Genomic DNA, 15,943 nt, shown 5'->3' on the forward strand with positions numbered 1-15,943 from the left:
ATGACAAAGAAGTGGTGACAAGATAAGATGGGCAGGGTGCGTAAACAATCATTGCTTCTAGTATTTGCTAGAAGATTGGATGGTTCATGTGTGCATGAGCTTTCACTCAGTTGTAACACACGATCATGAACAGTTCACCAATGGCTGGCGTCTGTGGGCTATCATGCTGGTCTGTGGAGCCAGTGACAGTGGCAAAATATAGGGGGCCTTGAGAGCCATAGGAGAGAGAGATCTTTCATCCAAGATTGTGAGCTCCCTGCGGCATGCAGCTGAAGAATATATGACCTGCATGTTAATGGCAGCGTTCTCTACAGATCGTGAATCTTTCTTTGTCGTGTTCAAAAAGTGTTGGAGTGCCCCTTTAACCCTCTAACCATTTCGGACGAGCCGAGCTAGTCTTTGCTGAACTTTCCCAAAATTGTTTTGGATGAGTGTAGCTCGTCCCTCGAGATAGTACAGTCGAACCTCAATAATTCGAACCCAAAGGGGCCCGAAAATTTGTTTGAATTAAAAGAAGTTCCAATTAAAAGGAGGACTTGTTCTTGGAGTACTTGGGCACCATAGCATGATGCATGAATGGTGCGAGTCATGAAATATCGCGGCGCGCAAGCACACACCGAGTGAGGACCACGAAACTTCCCATGCCGGCCAATGCTCGTTTCTCGATAACGGCAGAAAACGAAACTTCAGGGAGCGGGCTAAGCTGGCGCCGGCGCGGAGGCATGCGCGAGGAGACTATCAAAGGTAAGGGAGTTACGAGGGAGTTGAGAGGTAGGGCGAGGGGAACGTAGTTGTGAGGAAGGGCGTGAGGGAAAAGCGGATTTGCTTTCCTGCCAGCTTGATGGATGGTGCTAATTACCTCTGCCATCTAAGACTGGCATTGAAGCGGCGGAGTTGCTTCCCACTGCGTGTTCGCGTGCTTTTTCCTTTGTCTGCTGACAGATCGTTGCTGGATTTACGTTCTTCCTGCATTCTTAATGCGTCATGTCTTATGAAGATGACGAAATCGTTGCCACTGATCACAATCACGTTGGTGTGCTCCCTTCTGTTGTGGCGTCGCCGCGTGCAAAAGACGAGGAGAATGAGGTACTGGGTGTCGCCTTCGCGTCCTTGTATTCAGGGTCCGTCTTGTACAGAATCGGGTGTGGTGCGCTGTCTCTGTATCGGGATATCTCGGTTTAGACTTGTCATTGTAAAAAAAAGCCGGTTTCCCCCGAAAGGCGAAGCATCGATTGTGATAGCAAATTAGTGGACAGCTATACAAAGCAAGGCTAGTAGTTTTATTGGCTGTATAAGCTTGTAAACATAGTTGTACTAACTAAATTAACAAGCATGGTGTCATGCACGCGCAAGTAAACATGAACACATCTCACTCGATGATTGTGGAAACTCGCTATCAAAACACTGGCGTGAGGAAACGCGGCAGCATCAGTGAGCGAAGTGACATTTGGGCTCTTTATTGTTTCAACGCAAAGGGACCACCAAGAACACACAGCACGCAAAAAGCTACGGGCCACCGACGTACCTAGACTCTGCCCCCAACACAGATTGCTCTCAAGATACGGCCGTGCAGCCGCCACATGCACAGTTGCAGCCGGAGTAAAATGCTGCCCCCTTCTCTCCCCTCCCCCTGGTGCCTTGCAATGTTGGGTGCTTCGCGTGTGACGGTAGACGGCATGGTTCCTCCTGGCTTTGTCTCTTTCGCGCGGGCGAGATTGAGCCCCAATGTCGGCTCCTCTCACACGTTTTCACTCGCACATACGGCGTAGGTCGCGCAGCAGTGGTGTTATCCTTGCACATGCACAGCGTTGAGAGGCCTCTCCTAAGCTTTTTCTCTATGGCGGGGTCAGAGCAATGCTGGTCAGAGGCGCTGTTGTGTGACTGGCGCACTGCCGAGATCCTTGTCGGAGCATGGTATGTTTGAATTAACTGTTGCTACTGCTTGCCCGTTCGAATTACCGGGTGTTTCGCCCATTGGAATACACATAACTTTGACAGGACCGCGGCATAAGTTCGGATTAAGCGTGTTTGAATTAACAAGATTTGACTATCTCCTTTAGACTGTTTTGAACGAGACATTCTCGTTTGCGTGCTAGTTGGTGTGTTACATCGCAGATGGCAGCACTGGGCTGGTAATTTCTACCCCCCCCCCTCCCTCCCCTTTTTTTCCTTTTTTTTCCAACCACCGTTTCACATTTCCTTGGGGGCCAACTCGTGTTTCAAAAAATGGCATCTGGTGCAGGTGACTTGTGTGTTGCTGGTCCATCGTCGCGGAAGATAAGTTTTTTGCCATTCAGCTCTTCGGACAATGGTTCAGACACCAAAGTTTACTTTGCTTCTGAAAGCAAAAGCAATAGCGATGACGTGGAAATTAGCAGTTTATCAGATGAGGAAGACTGCTCAGAAAACACTATTATAGGATAGGAATAAACTTTATTTGTCCAACGGTTATTGATGTTGGTGCCCGGGTCTAGGCTGCCAGGGGTTCGTGTAATTTCAGCGCATTAAAATGAATGACATCCCCACAAAACCTCCTCTGTTTCCGTTTTTGGGCATCCTTGGTAAGGCATTCAATATAACATCGCCTAATGACTTGACTGTGTATATTCGCCAGTTTTATTGTTGGTTACCAGCAGGTAGCTGGCCTCCTTTATCATGAGCAAAATAGACTTTATTATGCTAATTTGACTTAGTATGTGCTTGAATTTTTTTTTCAACATCGAAAACTTCCTTTTTAGAAAGAAAATGTCCAATATCAAATGAAAAAAAAAAATAAGCAGTTTGGGCATAGAAATTTTCAAAATAATAAAATGGTTAAGGGGTTAACAAGAAATCTGCAAGTTTGTTTCCAAGCATGTTTTTATGTCAGAGGTGAAGCATGAAGAACAGGCTTACTATCTTTCATCATTAATAAGTTTTGCTTTCCTGTTTGTATTCCTGTGGGAATGTCACATGTAGTATTTAATGAACTTCATGAAATGTTGCACCACATAGTATTACTGTGCTCAGTAAACTCAGAAGATGTTTGCATTTCCTGCCTGAACTTGAAATCTAAACATGCAGTTTGCAGGTGTGAGATTCTTGCTTTAAGGCAGTTTAATAATTACTGTAAGACTCCATTCATTCAACCCTCGTCATTTTGGAAAAATTGAATAATTCAGACTCGTCCTCTGGTCCTGGCGGGCATATGCATTACTTAATTGCATCAAACTTATTAATTGAGATTTATTTGGCCACACACCTGTTAATTTGGACTGTTAGAATGTCATAGAAGTGCAAAAGTGACGCTAGCATCCAACCATAACAAAGTGGCGCACTCCTCATCGCCGTAGTCATCAGCAAAAAACCTTGTGGGATTGACAGGAACGCTGGGATGCTTCATGCCCATTTGTGCCTATTTAGCCCTTGCTTTTGTGTTTACCACCAGTATAACACCATGTTGGCCGTGTGCCTTGTGTGAGTACTGCATAGTCACCATTCATGATCATGTAAATAGCGACCACGGTTTCATTCGCAGTGGTTACAGCAAATACGTTTCATTCTGACTCAGTGTGCACATTGGTCGCATGCTTTCAGAACTACGTAGTCGCCATCTGTGAGTGCATCAATAGCAACCGATACGTTTTCGATAGGTTTTGTCCACTACATTTGTGGCAAACTTGCTTCGCTTTGAGTCTGTGCGCATGCCTTCAGAACTGCCTTATAGCCATCAATGAGTGCATCGATAGTGACTATGGTTTCATCTGCACCGGTTTTGGGGAGCAGTAGTTCCATTTTAACTGAGTGCAATGTGCATGCATGTTACAAACGGTGCAATCTGTTGAGCATGAAGAGTGATTCTACTGCAGCCCACCAGCTGGCATCAAACCCGTCAGCTAAATTGCGATGGACTGGCAATCTGTTGCCAACTAACTCACTGACGAAAAAACAGTCTGGATGTGCACTTGCTAGTGAAAAGCATGTCGACTCAAATGAAGACACGTGTCTCACGCCTAGCTGCACTGCAAAGGAAATAGCGAGAGATTGCAGCTTTTGCACTGATATTGTGTGAATAGAAGCAAGGGTTGCGGGCTTATTCAGTAAACAAAAGCTGAATTGGTCTAGTATGCATTTATTTATTGTTTTCTTGATGTTCTCGATAATTTGACAGTCGGCTAATTCCGGACCACAACAGTAATGATGACTTAGAGTGAGCTCGGCACGTTCATATTCAATAAACGTTTTAATTTTGTGAACTCTGTCCTCTATTTTTTTTGTTCAGCCTATATTCAAGCTATTTTTTTTCCCTGGCTTCCCACTTTCGCGGGTCGGCTTAGAATCGGGGCCGGCCTAGATTCGAGTATGCAGTCGCCGACCGTTTATTCGGACCTCACGGGGACTGCGGAAATGTCCGAATAAGCAGGTGTTGAAAAAACAGATTAAAGAAAGATCCTTTATTTCCACGCACTTATTCGCGTTTGGCAGTAGGCTTGAAGAAATCGTGAATGCGCTGTTGCACGCTGTTCCGTTTACGTGCAATCAGATAAGCCTGAATCTCAGAGAGGGTCGTACGGTCACTATAGGCAGCTGAAAGCACAGTAACTGCTTGTGCACGCTCCGCATGCGACGGCAGCGTAGCACATGGTGTGTCATCTTCCGACTCGGAGTCATCGTCCGGCGGTGCAGCAGAAACCTGACGAATGATCTCGCCGTCATCGAGTTCTGCGCATGTCAGTACAGCAGTGTGAGCACCTGTAAAACTTTCAAGTGAGATGGTGTCCAGAACCACTGCACAGGTCTTGGCAGAACATTTTTCGCGTCAGTAGGGAGCACATCGGAAGGCGACAAATTCTAGGCCTTCCGGCACCCGCTTGCCGGCATTCCCCAGCGCAGTCTGCGTGGGGCACTGTCGGTGCCATTAGACACTTGACGCGATGTTTCCGTATGCCGTGTTGCATCACTGCAACCTCGACACAGCACACAAAGCAAAGGTCATCACGCCGTCACGCTGATACCAGTAGCACAAACAAAAAACGTGGCCTACTTGCAGGGTCGTGCATGAATAAACAAACAAATCAGCTGCTGGATTATCTTGACATGGCTTACTGAGCTGAGACCGGAACTGCTGTAGCCACGAACCAGGCAGAAACGATGATGATGAGCGGGGATTTGCAGTAGCACCACTTCGTGGGGCAGCAAGGAGGCTCCGTCCAAAACAAAAATGGCGTTCAGCAAGTCGAACCACGCACCGATCAGAGTTGGTGCATGGTGCTCTCGATCAAGTTGGCTCAAGGAGTGTCCGAAAAATCAGACGAGAGGTTGCAAGGTGTCCGAACTTTCGGCAGTTGTTATACATTATGGTCTATGGGGAGAATGGTGGTGCCGCAAAGCAGAGCGAGTAATCGAGCATTTCGGAATTTTTGGAGCCCAAAAAATCAGTCTGCAAATGTATACGGTGCTTTTTGTGCACATTGCACTCAAGATACCTTTTCCCCTACTTTCCTCAGCATGTGCACTGTAGATAGCACATGTGCTATTTTGTCACGATTTGCTGTCACAATTAAAATAAGAAAGTCTTCATTGCTTGCAGCAGGAATTTCAAATTTTGCACATTGTTGTGATGTTAGAATGACCCAGAACATCTACAACTCTGCACAGAAATATTCAGGGAAGCTAGAAATTTAATGGCACACCCTGCACTTGTATGTGCAACTTATGTTGTACACTTTAAGGCTGCCGCCAGTTGTTACAAAGATGGGGTTTCGGCGACCTTCAACAGCACCTGCTTGAAGCTCGAACCAGGTTGACCGTCGGAAAGGGTCTGGCAGGGAAGATGAGGTGATGTAAAAACAATAACAGAAGTTTAATACATTGTTATAGGTGAGCGGTGTGCTCTACAAAGAGTACAGAAACGTTCTGCATGCGTGCGCCTGCACTCGGGCAGAGAAGGTGTGTCTCCACGTGGCAGCTCGCTAGTTTTCTCATACCCGCCACCATCTAGGCAACCTCATTCTCTCTTGCTCCCTGGTAGAGAGCCCTGTCAACACACGTTGGGTCAACCCACATAGAGGAATACAGAGAGAAACCACTCCCTGGCATAGAGGGGGGGAACGTCAAAGGAGAGTAGGAGAGCAGGAAGTTTTGCATTTTTAGATACAGTACCCTCAATCATAGGCTTGTGCTTTCTTTCTCTCTCTCTCTCTTTTTTCTGTGCTTCGGCCTGCCGAGCCTGACATTGGGATTGCCTTTTCGACCGTCGCTGACTTGTGAGCCCGACACCTCACAAATTCATCAGCTAGCTCAGCTAACTTCTGGCCTATCTTGAACCCAGTACCGAACATTCTCATTTAACCGGTTATAATATTGTTCAAGTTCAAAGCACTGAACAACCTTTGCGTGATTGTCATAGGCTTTTTGTTTCTTGAGCCATTCCTCCACGTTTGACATAAGCTTATGTGCAAATTCTGTATAGGACTCATTCCTAGCCTTTTCCATTTCGCGTAACTTTCGCAGACAGCGTATACTTCTTCAGCAAACTTGACTTTACCTTATCATAATCCTCAGCGTACTTACTGTATGGTTAAATGAGCGATTACGTCCGTTGCCTCGCCCAGTAACAGTGTGAGTAGACGCTGTGGCCACGATTCGCGGGACGCTTGCTTCTCGCATGTCCGCTCAAAGGTTACCAAGAACAAACCAATGTCCTCTCCGAGCTTAAAGGGCCGCATTAGCTCTTTCATAACGATACACAGGCTCCTGCACTGTTTCTTTCGCTCCTCTGCCCTGCTGCTCGAGCGCGTTTCATTTCAAGCTCGAGTCGCTTCAAGTGTGTGTTCCCTTTCCTCACGTTCCTGCTCTTCCTGTTATTCATGTTCCCACTCTTCTGCCTGACTTTTTGCATTCTCCCTTTCTCTAATGATCTCCAGGCATTCCGTAAACTCATCATCCTCAGCCTCTAGAGCAAGAATAGGAAGAATAGACTCAATCAAATGTGGTTTTCGGAGTGCGTCAGTGACATCCAGGTACAACTCCTTCGCCAGCGCCAACAACTCCGGTTTACGCAATAACTTCAAATTCATGGCCGTTTTCAGTGCTGCTCTCTCTACTGTACATGACTTATCTTGCTGCTGCCTAACTAGGTGACAACAATAGCTCAAATTTCCTGTTCTGTTCTAACCCTTCAACAAAACCTGGCAAAACTCGGCAGAGAAAGTCCCACACTCATCACCTTGCAGCCAGGAATCCGGCGCAGACCATCACAATCGCTGTATTCAGTTGCGACTTGGTAGATGAGGCTCGTAGATCCATATCCCACCGCTGCTTACCATTTGTTACGGCTGCTACCAGTTTTTACGGCTGCTACCAGTTTTTACGGCTGCCACCAGTTGTTACAGTTGTACGGGGGTGCCTCGTAATCAGAAAGTGGTTTTGGCACGTAAAACCCCATAATTTATTTTTTTAAATTTTTTTAGTTGTTACGGGGATAAGGTTTTGGCAACCTTTAACAGCATCTGCTTAGAGCTCAAACCATGTTGACCATCAGAGAGGGTTGGCAGGGAAGATGAGGTGACGTAAAAACAATAACAGAAGTTTAATACATCGTTATGGGTGAGCGGTGCGCTCAGACAAAAAGTACAGAAACGTTCTGCGTACGTGCTCCTGCACTCAAGAGCAGAGAAGATGTGTCTCCATGTGGTGGCCTGCTGGTTTTCTTATACCCACCATCTGGGCAACCTCATTCTCTCATGCTCCCTGGTAGAGAGCCTTGTCAGCACATGTTGGGTCAACCCATACAGAGGAATACGGAGAGAAACCACTCCCTGGCGTAGAGGGAGTGAATGTAGGTCATGTCGGGTCAACCCACACAGAGTAATACAGAGAGAAACCACTCCGTGGGGTAGAGGGGGTGAACGTAGGACAAAGGAGAGCAGGATTTTCACTGGTGCATAATCCTGTCGCACACACTCGATGAACAAGCATTTTCATGTTGACGAGCACGACGATTAGGCAGGTCGTGTCTCAGGCATTTGGCATCCGTTCCATTCATTGCTGCCCAAAGTGAACCATAACAACATCTACCAGTTTCAGGCTGCATGCCTTGGTCCATAAAAGTTCGCATATTCTAAAAGTGATTCTCTGCCTAATGAAAGCTATTCATGGACAAGGATTTAAATTGTTTTTAGACTTAGATTTAAGCTGTTAGTCTCTAGTTGGCCGGGATTTATCACAGCGGTGTCCTCACGGGGAAAAAAAGCTTCGGCAATTAAAGCAAAAAGTGTGTATATTTTGTTGTATCACGCATACTGTAGCACAGCATTCGTTTCAATAAAGAACAAGCATGAAACAGGCATCCAAACCACATAATTTATGATTAGGCGCTCCTGCTAACAATGCAAACACATAGCGCTCCCCAGATACGTTTTCTAGTAAAGGTTGCTGTTGTGCAAGCTGCTGCGGCAACGGTAGCTTGGGATATGGCGAATGACGTTGCTAGCCTTTCATATATTGAATAACCAGCCTAGCATACGATTTCATTGTTGTTGCAGCACCACTATGCGTAGGCAACGCGTAGTTGGGACTCCCTCGGAGCTCCATGAATACGAGCAGAAAAGGGAAAAGGAATGGCAATAGGACCAGTGGTAGTGGGCTGCCACTGGTCACATTGCTGTGGAATTCCAGCACTGGGGAAGTCCGCACGTCCACATTATCCTCTGGCTGAACAATGCGTCAGAGTAGGAATTGAGCAGTAAAATATTGCACACACCCCTCAGCAGTTATAGTGGCAGTTTTTAACAACTTCGCCAGACATCCACTTTACAGGGCTCTCTCTCTCTCTCTCTCTCTCTCTCTCTCTCTCTCTCTCTTGCAGTGACGTTTATTTAACTTTGTTCAATGCTGTGGTCTTCTTAAAGTTTTTAGGATAAATAAGTTCTGTTTGCAAAAATGCTTTAAAGGTGTTGAAAGATGGGGTGGTGCAAGATTACAAAGAATGCAGCAAAAAGGGAATTGTGACTGTGCTTGCACCGTTGTCGTATACCAGTGACGTACTTGCTTTAAGTAAGTTTATTCAGTATAGTACCTGAAGCAGCTAAATTCAAGTTGCTTAAAAAGTCACTTCGGTCTAAAGATGCGTTACATGTCATTCTCTGCTCACCCGCCGTGGTTGCTCAGTGGCTTGGTGTTGGGCTGCTAAGCACGAGGTCGCGGGATCGAATCCCGGCCACGGCGGCGGCATTTCGACGGGGGCGAAATGCGAAAACACCCGTGTACTTAGATTTAGGTGCACGTTAAAGAAACCCAGGTGGTCGAAATTTCTGGAGTCCTCCACTATGGTGTGCCTCATAATCAGAAAGTGGTTTTGGCACGTAAAACCCCATAATTTAATTTTTAATTCTCTGCTGTTCCAAGTTTGGGGTTGCTTGTGTGATGTGTCTAAAGTTAAACCATCGTTATGGGTGTGTGGATATTCTTGAATATTATATTTTTAGTATTCATATTCGATTTGAAAAATAGATATTCAAAAATGTTCGAATATTTGGCTGGATACGAATATTAGAGGCAAATCGAATATTGCTGCTGTGCGGGAGCAATATTGCTGGCTGTGCGGGAGCAAACACAGTTCTTAGCATTTGTTTCCATCTAATATAACAATAGTGGGTTGATTTCATGCTGCCAGTGAAATTTTGACAGCCACCAAACATCTAGTCTATGCGAGAAAGCCAGCTTCTCAGTAGCAAGGGGTATGGGTAGCTCGGAATTGGGGATACACCACTCCCAATTCTGAACCTATCGCTTGACAGCAAGATGAGTGACAACTGGTACAAGGTGAAATGCCTCCGAGTTTACGAGCATTTGATGCGGTATAAATAACGCACAGGCTGGTGTGGACGGTTATTGGGAATTACTAAATTTTCCAATATAAGACAAATATACGATCTTTTCGTATAATGGCTCACTAGTCTAGTAGGTTTCTTTAACATTGCCAATGTAATAGCAATGTTCCAACATAAATTAACCCAACATGCTAATACATGCATGTGCATGTCATTATTCGACTTGATGATCGAAGCTGTCATTATCATCATCATCAGCCTATTTTATGTCCACTGCAGGACGAAGGCCTTTCCCTGTGATCTCCAATTACCCCTGTCCTGCGCCAACCGATTCCAACTAGTGCCTACGAATTTCCTAATTTCGTCGCCCCACCTAGTCTTCTGCCGTCCTCGACTGCGCTTCCCTTCTCTTGGCACCCATTCATTAACCCTAATTGTCCACCGCTTATCTAACCTGCACATTACATGACCTGCCCAGCTCCACTTTTTTCTCTTAATGTCAATTAGAATATTGGCTATACCCGTTTGCATTCTGATCCAAACCGCTCTCTTTTTGTCTCTTAATGTTATGCCTAGCATTCCTTGTTCCATTGCTCTTTGTGCGGTCCTTGTTCTCAAGCTTCTTTGTCAGTCTCCAAGTTTCTGCCCCATATGTCACAGCTTCCACTCAGGAGCTGACAATGTCTGCCGTATGCATTCCAATCCATTTTTATTCTTCTGTGAATTTCCTTCTCATGGTCAGGGCACTGTTTATAGATCTTTTCAGTTCCGTATCTCCTCGCCGCCACCGCAGCGAGTATGCGGCCCGCCTCTGCACCCGCCACCGCGGCGCTGATGTCGAAGTTTGCGCCAAGGAAGCGCGTCGTCTGCTGCAGGCGCCTGGCGTTCCGTTGTGTTTTCGCACGGCGCTTAACGGAAGGCATTGCTAACGCTTCACGGCGTCATTATCTGCGCTTTACAAGTTTTATGAGTTAGCCCACGTATGTGTACAAATGATCGGCGATTTAGAAAACAGTGGGCTTTGGCGATTACATTTTGTTTTCGGCAGAATAGTCGCTTTCGTGCACGTGCATTTCGCGCTTTTGGTTTTTAATGCGTTTAAACTCTCTAAACCTGCTGTAGAAAACTACGCTGTCGCATATATGGCGTATGAATCAACGTTTATTGATCAAAACATCTATAAGCAATGGTATAAATCGTGTGAATCTCACGGATCGTCTGTGCATTACGGCGCTGGCGTTTCGTACCCTCCGCATCTGTATGGCTAAATGAAAAGTTTACTTCGCACTTGCGCTTGAAAGGTGACGCTATGTCTCCTTATCAATCACACTGATCGCGAGTAATTTTTATTCGTTTTCCTAACGCGAAATCGCGCAACTCAGGATTTACAGAAATTGAAACAGCAAAGCTTGAACATTTCCCCCGATTTTATTAAGGACGCGATACACCCTCCAGGGTCGTCTAAAGAGGTTCCATAAAGAGACTCCTTAGTTTTCAAGGAACACGTGGAGGGCTACTTGATAAATGGATATCATGCTGCCATTGCTCTGCTACCTCTGGTAAATAGTTATAAAATAAATACATTACAGAGACGTTTTTAGTGGACTTGTATTGGTTTATTAAAATTCTTCACACACTTTCAGCTACCTCCTTTTTCGCTTCATTCACCATTCACACGAGCTTTGCTTTTTTACGCTCCCTCCGAGCTCTATTGGCGCTGTCGTTCTCCTGGCTCTTCTTTCGGGAAAAAAAGTGCATACGTGTCACCAAATAAAAGTGTACAATCTGTGCTGTAAAATCACAGCTATGATCTGGGCAACCAATACAGTTTGTCCCTGTATTGGCAAGGGCATCTAAAACCCTCCAGAAAAGGTCTCCAAAGGATTCTTTTTTTGATGCTTGCACAACAGTTTCTTCCATGTCTGTCACACAGCTAAACAGTTTCCTTGAAGGACAAACAAGGCTACCAGTCACAAACTCGCGTTCAATCACAAGCATTGCTTCAGGAGGCAGAGTGTCTTGTGATGCCATTGTGTCCCTTTTACACTCCATGCAGGAGGTCACTTTCATCATTTTATGTGCCACATATCCAGCTAAATAGTACAATGCCGCCTTTTCTGGACTAGAAACACTATACACATGATCGTCAAATGGGGCTGACAGTACCCTCGAAGGCAGTGATGTAAGCCGCCGGAAGACTTAATCTTTAACCTTTCTTTTTTGTACAAGTGCTTCACGGCGCTTCTCTCCAAGGCTCTGAAATGTGCTGAGCAGAACCCGTTCATCCCCGGCTTCACAGTTCCCTTTCGTGGCAAGCTTAACAGGTGTGTAAAGGGACAGAAGTCTGAAGAGCTGGCTGAATTTGGTCACAGTTGGATGGTCCTCATCTCCTCCGAAGGACCTGACAAGTCCGAAGAATCGCTACAAGGCAAGAAATTGTAGCTTAACAACTGTAATTATGAGGAGTTGAAATGGAAACAGGATGGAAGGGGTACGGTTACCTCCAGTGGATCCTGGTTCAGGCTTGCTGTCAGAATGTAGCCAACACCTTGGTTGAAGAGAAACTCAACAAGTGACTGCACAGACATCAGCGTTACACGCAGGGACTCTATAGTCTGCCTAGATGCAAACAGCTTGACATAAGGAATACACTCTATCTCATTCATCATTGTCAAGAAGTCCTCCAAAAACTGAAAACGAATAGAAACAGCAAACAGTTTATGAGAAAACGGGTGAATCGATTGAGTTTCATATTAATTAGTGCAAAGCTTTTGAATAATAAAGTCTCCATTCATTCACCAAAATAAAAAGGCAACATATAACAATTTTTGTACCTTAATTTTTGGAGATCCCTTTCGTATCCCAGCTGCAGGAACCTTGGAGTTCAGAATGTCGAAGAGATCATTTAGGAGCATCGTGAACTGTTCCGTTCCAGAACTGTCGGCGAAGCCAGGTACTTTCATTTGTCTGTAGACCTTCAGGCCAATCGACACACTTCGGCTGAAGAGCGGCAATAAAAAAAACGAGTGAAAGAAATTTCTCAAGTTGCAAGAAACATAGCGGCAAATAAGTTTTGAGAAGGCCTGGATGCAGACAAGCCCAGTTGCCATGTAATGTATAAGCGTGCAGTTTAATGGTATCAGCCGCTTACAGCGTTTATAATCATAATGACTAAATGGCCAGGACACACTACCTGAGTTGCTAGACGAACGTTCATGGTCTGCAGCTTCTGTGGCTTGACGTGATGCTCAGTCAACTTAGGTACCACTTTTACAGCGACTTTCTTTTTAGCCTCAAAAAGACGTTCATAGTGCTGGAAATTTGCTTGGTATTCACCTATCTGCAATAAATTATTGTACATTGTTCCGTTATACACAGTAATTAAAAACAGGTCAAACGAGCGTCATCAAAGACACCAATCAAGAGGCAGGCATATCCGAGGAATAATTGAACTTGCCTGGCCATACTTGTGCTTCATCATATGATTCCGGATACATTTCACAATATGTGGCATGTCACATATGAAGTGGAGGAATGTGCCATCTGGAAGGCAGGGATGTTCAATCTTGCACTGTGGGTGCTCCACCTTACCGCTGATTCCAAGATGCGTCCACATCGATTTGTTATTGCCGGCACCATTGCTGATCACTGCCAGCACGCGAGCACCGTGTTCATGCAATTGCAGCACTGAGCTGATCACTATTTTTGCCAAGACCCATCCTGGTGCTGCACCCTTAGCTGCAAAAGTTGCTATTGGCTGTACCCATGAAGCAAACATTGGGTTGAACATTACAACCAGTGCATGGTCTGCAAGTTGGTCCGTGCCAACTTGAGTAACATCCCCGTAGTCTACAAAGCCGTCAAATTTGTAGGATGACCTGTTAAACTCGGTTCCTTCCCTGAGTTTCACTTCATCAATGATTAGACACCCGTATGTGTAATGTTCTGGCTTGCCTGCCATATGCAGTTTAATGCTACCAAGGGCAAATTTGTTTAGGCCATAGCCACACGGAAGACCCTTCAATAGCTGCACAAGACGGCTGGCACTTGGCAGGGGCAAAATCTTCAAGTCAGATAGAGTTCTGTAACACTTTGGGCTTGTCAGCCTCAGGAGCAGACAGATCATAAGCCAATCTGTAGTGTATCGGTGCCCACGTGGCGACTTGGCCGCTTGTTGCATGACGGCCGCCTGTATGGCCATCTTTTGTGCATCTGGCAGGTCTTGCGTCACTTCACTGAGAGTTGTTGAAACCGCTTTCTTCAGCTTTTCACTGAGTTGGCTAATTTCTTTCTTCTTTCGCTCCCGAGCTGCAGCGGCACGAATGAGCCTCTTCCTCAAAACACTGGCTGCAAGGCACACATTTTTCTTGGGTTTCAGTCCACTTTTTCTTTTGACGTCCTTCATCATCTTCACACACTTTACACAGACCCCTTTTTCTGCCTCAGTCAGAACTTTGCACAGCTTGTGGTACACAGTCCCCCCACCGCTAGACGTGCAACCATGGCAGGCTTGCATAGTTTGTACAACCTGCACAATTGCCTCTACGTCTCCTAGCGAAGTGATTGTCATATCCATGGGCAACGTTGGCACCAGTTTTCCGCCGGCAGATACTACGTAGTTCATGTTTTTGCGGACTACGACACTCTTCAATATTTTGTACACCTCTCCCTCCATTCCTGCCTCGTAAAAAACAATCTGTGATCGGTGTCCATTTTCGTCGTCAAGAGCTGCCAATCTCCACTGTTGAGGCAACCGCAAAGACGCGCTCTTCTCCATCAACTCATTAACAGTCAAACAGCTGATTTGCACGGGCTCCGGTTGCTCTTGTACGGTGTCCTCTGCAGCTTCCCTCTGAGTTGCCCCTGCGTTTCTTGCAACACTTGCTCTCTTTTTCGGAGATTTTCTTCGTTTACGATTTGAGGATAAGTATTGCGGGAGATTGGGAAATATGGTAGGAACAGCATCACTCCTGAGGGACCATACTCCGCGCTCGATTTCAATCACTTTTCCGTTGATTATATGTTTATAGGACTTCACAATGTCCCCTTCTTGGAAGTGGGCGTCGCACACTTTGCATGTTTTCCCCAACACTTTGTCTGCGCGGGGAATCGCTCTCTGCCACTTTGCAAGGAGAAGCGGATCGGTCGGCGGAGAGAAGAAGTGCCTCTTCTCTGTGTTGCGCCGGTACCCGCTGGTGCATCCCGGCACGAAACACGTTGGCATTTGGTTGCCGAGTCCTAATAAATTGCAACGAAGATAAATCACACGTACCACCAACCTTTTGACAGCGAAAATTTTTTAAAAATCCGGCGTTCAAGAGTGGCAGCCCACACTGCTTGCAAACTTGCAGGTCCAAAGGGCGACGTGAGCGCACACACCAACCACAATACGCCGAAAGCTTCTGAAGTGCAAATTGCGCACTACTCACGATAATGCATACCCACTTGCAGGGAAAAAATCAGGACCACTCGACAAGAAAACGCGACGCAAATGTTCTCGGCTACTACAACGTCGGCAGCATGGTCGGCAGGGTTGCTGCACGGCAGCGTGGCTAGCGTAGCGCAAACTTAGACTGCAGCGCCATCTCAGTGCCTAGGCGCAAAACGCACCCGCTTTGGGAGGAGCAGTTTCGAAACTAAAAAAGCTTTATAAACGGTGGGTCAGGGTTCCCTGTGATTAATTGACCTAGGTAAACGTAGTCCTTCACAGACTCTAGAGGCTGACTGGCAATCCTGAACTCTTGTTTCCTTACCCAGCTATTCATGATTATCTTTGTCTTCTGCATATTAATCTTCAACCTCACTCTTACCCTCTCTCTGTTAAGGTTCTCAATCATTTGTTGTAACTCGTCTCCAGTGTTGCTGAACAAAACAATGTCATTTGCAAACCGGAGATTGCTGAGATATTCGCCGTCGATCCTTACACCTAAACCTTCCTAGTTTAATAGCTTGAATACTTCTTCCAAGCATGCATTGAATAGCATCGGAGAGATAGTGTCTCCTTGTCTGACCCCTTTCTTTATAGGTATCTTCCTATTTGTGTAGAGTTAAGGTAGCTGTGGAATCTCTGTAGATATTTTCCAATATATTTACGTAAGCGGCCTGTACTCCTTGCAGGCATGCCCCCCCTC

At 45.9% G+C, this 15,943-nt stretch overlaps 1 protein-coding gene across 2 annotated transcripts in view; it reads left to right on the forward strand.

Moving 5' to 3' along the window:
• Positions 1-15,943, forward strand: part of LOC142566008 (uncharacterized) — an 82,904-nt gene that overhangs the window by 34,022 nt on the left and 32,939 nt on the right. The gene's annotated exons all lie outside the window — the stretch shown is intronic.

This window comes from Dermacentor variabilis, unplaced genomic scaffold (genome assembly GCF_050947875.1).
Source record: "Dermacentor variabilis isolate Ectoservices unplaced genomic scaffold, ASM5094787v1 scaffold_12, whole genome shotgun sequence".
In the NCBI taxonomy this organism is placed as follows: domain Eukaryota; kingdom Metazoa; phylum Arthropoda; class Arachnida; order Ixodida; family Ixodidae; genus Dermacentor; species Dermacentor variabilis.